This window comes from Frankliniella occidentalis, unplaced genomic scaffold, assembly GCF_000697945.3.
Source record: "Frankliniella occidentalis isolate FOCC.00 unplaced genomic scaffold, Focc_3.1 Scaffold80, whole genome shotgun sequence".
NCBI classification, from domain to species: Eukaryota; Metazoa; Arthropoda; class Insecta; order Thysanoptera; family Thripidae; genus Frankliniella; species Frankliniella occidentalis.
The window spans coordinates 950,929-955,739 of record NW_026267210.1 but is presented as its reverse complement, the minus strand read 5'-3'; the positions used below and the strand labels follow the sequence as shown (position 1 = coordinate 955,739).

At 44.6% G+C, this 4,811-nt stretch overlaps 2 long non-coding RNA genes across 3 annotated transcripts; one reads left to right on the top strand and one right to left on the bottom strand.

Annotated features, from left to right (window-relative positions):
• Nucleotides 1–6: 6 nt before the first annotated feature.
• LOC127749704 (uncharacterized) lies at nt 7–1,755 on the top strand. Its single transcript, XR_008011303.1, has 3 exons — nt 7–686; nt 1,154–1,354; nt 1,591–1,755. It is a non-coding gene; the product is annotated as an uncharacterized LOC127749704 (long non-coding RNA).
• Nucleotides 908–3,982, bottom strand: LOC127749703 (uncharacterized). 2 transcript variants are annotated; one of them, XR_008011301.1, is made up of 4 exons: nt 3,798–3,982; nt 3,143–3,212; nt 1,762–1,830; nt 908–1,023 (listed from the first exon to the last, which is right to left on the bottom strand). It is a non-coding gene; the product is annotated as an uncharacterized LOC127749703 (long non-coding RNA). The 2 variants fall into 2 exon arrangements; XR_008011302.1 differs by lacking the exons at nt 1,762–1,830; nt 3,798–3,982 and having other exon boundaries at nt 3,143–3,670.
• Nucleotides 3,983–4,811: the final 829 nt, after the last annotated feature.

Below are 4,811 nucleotides of genomic sequence, written 5' to 3'. Positions count from 1 at the left end.
AACTCTCCGTCGAAATTTCACTTCGCAGACCCATTTAAGCGAGTTACGCCCGTTTTTCTTGTACCGGCTCGGCTGCTAGGTAGGCAGCCCGTTGTACGCTGCCCGCCAGATTCAAAAGACAATCCCTTCAAACTCAAGTGTCTCTGAACAGGGGTGGTTTCTGTCGCCGCCGGGCCATTTTAAGTGAGTTACGCCTGTTTTTCTCGGACCGGCTCGCGCGCCAGATTCAAAAGACCACCCCTTAAAACTCAAGTTTCTCTGGACAGGGGTGGTTTCTGGCGGAACCAAAAGTAGTTTTGTGGTGCCCTGGTTCACCCCTGTCGGTTCGACTACTTTTCCGTCGAAATCCGGACCCACCCATTTTTGTTAAAAATGGGAAGGCTAGCCTTTGTAAATTTGGCCAAAAATGAAAAAAAATAAAAATCGCTGGAAATGATTGGAATTGGTCTAGGAGAGTCGCCTTTGACCTTCTCTGTCGAAATTGCATGCTTCCTGCCTCTTTTGCATCCTGTTTCTTCGACTATAAAATTGCGTCTTTGGTTTGTCGCAGGAAGATCGGCCTGGAGGTGACCTGACTTGGACATCAGCAAAGCAGCCTATGTGTCACCTGCAGTGTGCTGAGTTGGCGTCGCAGCACACAGCAGAAGGAATCGCTCCTTTTTCTCATGATCGCAGGGATGAATCTGGTAAGTTTTGACTTTCAGTGTGATGTTAACTTAAAATACCAGTACTTTTATGGTAGTCATGTCTGGTAAAAGTTTATTTTGGTATTGTTTCTATTTATGGGTTACTTGCCATTTCTTTACTGCTTATTCTCATTCCATATATACGATCTTATTACTTGAGCCTAAAATATTTAGCCGTGTTCTAATTTTAGTGCGGAACTGGAGGCAAATCATTAGTAATCTTTGACAGTAATGCTGCTATTTATTTCATTTGTATGGTACAGTTGTAGTAAAATAGGAAGTGATGCTACTTCTTATCCAAAGGGATGTGCCTGGGCCTGGACTTGATGCTTACCACCTGTAACATAGAAAGTTCATTCGATGAGCTGGCGTCACCGTGATACCATATGGACCATATGGACCAGAAAACGTTTGAGTTGAACTCTGATAATTTGAATTTAACTTAGATTTTTTTCTTTCTTTTTCAGGTATTCAGATTCACCCCAAGTCACCAGCAGAAACAAGCCAGCTACTTGAGGAAGACTTACATTTATAATGTAAATGATTTGAAACAATAAAGAATAAAAAATGACTACATCTGACATTTTCCTTGATTTCATACACCTAATTAGTTAAAAGCTGTGGTAACTGTGGATGTAGTAGCAGACTGCCACCACTACAGCAGTGACGTCACGGGCGACTCGGATGCAGCTGTCATGGAGCCGTGGAGGCAGCAGTAGATTTACTACTACCCCCACAGCCCCCGCAGCAGCACCCAAGTCGCCCGTGACGTCACTGCTGTAGTGGTGGCAGCCCGCTACTACCTCCACAGCAGCCGCAGCCGAGAGGAGGGCGGGGGGAGGGAGGGAGGGTTTTTTCGGACGGCTTAGGGCGACACGTCCAGCCCCCTCATTGACGCAGTGAGGTCACGCGTTGCACGTATTGTCCCCATGCAAGGGGTCCGCTGACTCCACAGCGTTGAGCGGAAACGGCTCCGCTAGACCCTTCCACAATGTGGGTTGATGAATGAATTTACAGGGGGGTAAAAAAAAAATAATAACTGGACCAACGGTCATCACTGTGACGCCAACTCAACTTATATCTGATGATTCCATGGGCTGCACGGCTGATGTCCTTACAGAAACACCTATCCAGGCCGATCTTCCTGCAACAAACCAAAGAGGCAGTTTTAGTCGAAGAAACAGGATGTAAAAGAGCCAGGAAGCACGCAATTTCGACAGAGGAGGTCAAAGGCGACCCTCCTAGACCAATTCAAATCATTTCCAGCGATTTTAAATTTTTTCATTTTTGGCAAAATATGCAAAGGCTATAGCCTTTGTGTTTTTAGCGAAAATTGATGGGTCCGGATTTCGACGGAAAAGTAGTCGAATCGACAGAGGTGAACCAGGGGACCACAAAACTACTTTTGGTTCCGCCAGAAACCACCCCTGTCCAGAGAAACTTGAGTTTTAAGGGGTGGTCTTTTGAATCTGGCGGTTAACGTACGATGGGCTGCCTACCTCGCAGGCGAACCAGTCAAAAAAAAAAAAAAAAACCAAACAGGCGTATCTCACTTAAAACGGCCCGACGCCGTTAAACTTCGCCGCAGAGATTGAAAGAGGATTCAGTCTGACCAATCCCAAATATTTTCGGCGATTTAACAATTTTACAAAGGCAAAAATAGCCCTCGTGTTTTTAGCGAAAAGTGATGGGTCCGGATTTTGACGGAAAAGTAGTCGAAACGGCAGAGGCAGAGGTGACCCAGTGGACCACAAAACTACTTTTGGTTCCGTCAGAAACCACCCCTGTCCACAGAAACTTGCGTTTTCAGGGTGGTCTAATCTGGCGGTCAGCGTACGATGGGCTGCCTACCTCGCAGGCGAACCGGTCCAAGAAAAACAGGCGTGACTCACTTGAAATGGACCGGGGGGTGAAATTTCGACGCAGCGATTGAAAGGACCAATCTTAACCATTTCCAGCGATTTTCAAATTTTTCATTTTTGGCAAAATTTACAAAGGCATGGGTCTGGTTTTTGATGAAGGGGGTGAACCAGGGACCACAAAACTACCTTTGCTTATGTCAGAAACCACTCCTTTTCACAGAAACTTGAGTTTTAAGAGCTGGTATCTCTAAGTATGGGCGGGTAGGCTACCTAAGGCGCACTGGCTAAGAACTCTGCTGCAGTGGGTCGGCACCATGATATTTATACAGAGCAACTGAAAAGGGAGTTTGCCCGACCAATCCAACCCAATTCCAGCAATTTTCTAAATTGTCACGACTTTTAAAAGACATTTTCAATGAAAACAAATCAGCCTGGACTTTGACAGACGAGGATTGAAATCGACAACAAAGAACCAAGGCACCACAAAAAACATCAAAAACCACTCTTTGATGCACACGAAAAAGGAAGCTCCTCATAGTGCCTGTACAGAGACAAATTGGACCAGCGTTGGCCGTTACTGTCATGTCAACTCACCAATTCTTTTAGGTAAAATGACTCCATAGACTTCTCTTGCTCATGTCAAGAACATTTCTGGGCCGAGTTCCTGCAATCATATTAAACGGTACTTTTAGCGCTCATCAACTATTAATTACATGTAATTTACTCATACAATACACTTTTAAATGCCTCTCCCCCCCATGCGTCTATAAATGACCATGGTCTTTCAAATAACTAATTTTGGCACTGGACTAAGCATTAAGTACGAAGGGGCAGCAGCAAATTATCTGCAACGCATATTCATTGATTGTTTGAGGGATTACGCAAATAGTACCACTCGGTTTGCACCCAACCAGAAAGTAATAAAGTTTTCTGTTCCCCGAGAATAATATAGAGTAAAATATATGATATGTGATAAAACACTGGCAGTTCACCCATTTGCAGAAGTGACCTACAACAGTATTTAACATACTGCATGGATTGGAGGAGTCTACCCACTCAACACTTTTTCAACAAAGCTGACAGTGAACCAAATTATTTACATCACGGGGCATCATTTACTCGGCATCAAAAAAAAAAAACTTAATTGTGCGTGTAAACATTGAGGCACAGGAGAACACTAACCTCCTACAACAATAAACCGGAATGGAACAATTCAATATTCCGGACCGGAAACAATCAAGCACTATACCTTACGATTAATATCGAACAGCGGCGATGTCCACTCTTAAATTCTCGTTAAAATCCTATCATCATCAATTATATGAGTAGGTATTATCGGTATTTGGCCGATTTTCACTGTTTGTTTACGTTTCCATAGAGGCGCGGGGCGCGGTGGGGAGGAGGAGAAGGGGTAGGGGACGCGGCACGACAAAGGGCAGAGGGGGAGAGCAATAATTACGGCACACTCACCGACACATATCGTGGTCGCGGGATGTTATTCTTTCCTGGGGTAGGCAATCCCGCCTCGCTTGTCCAGGATTTGAACCTTTCGGAATGCTTCCCGTCCCGTGCATCGTTGTGTATGGCTCCGGGCGGCAAAGCCAGGGAAGTGCCATGTGGCAATAGTGAAACTAGGCATTGTTATAGACAAAGAGGCTGATCGCGGAAGCGATGTGCGTTTCCGTTGTTTTGTGATTTTGTTATGTTGGCAATTAATTATCATGGGGAAGTAATTTTCAACTTCTTTCCTCCTTAGTTTTTTTTTGTACCCATTTCGCCCATTTACACGACGCCGCTCCTCGCGCGTACGAAATATACCTCAGTTCTGCCATGTCGTTCTGTGCGCAGGCTTGCCAACGCACAGACTGCAAAATGAGGCGTTTTAGAAGCAAGCGCTCATTGTAACTTTGACCTCAGTTATCTTTCCAACGGTAATAATTGCTCGATAATTAGTTTCGCAGCAATTTTTGTTGTACTCTCATCAGAACAACATATCTCTGACTCACATTGACCTTATAAACTTTACGATTGGGAAGGTTGGATCCCCATAAGTTGGGCCGTGATCTCCCAAACTCCTGGGGGCTACTCCACTCGATTGTAAGGCTTCGCCTCTTATTCTTATTCAGATTCTTTATTTTTATTGCTTGGCGGCTCAGCCAATAAATGATCAGGATAATAAACTATTATGGGCGATTTGCTATTAATAATAATTATATTTCGCGACTTTTAAGAACCAGCCCGGGTACACGACGTTTGGAGCCGA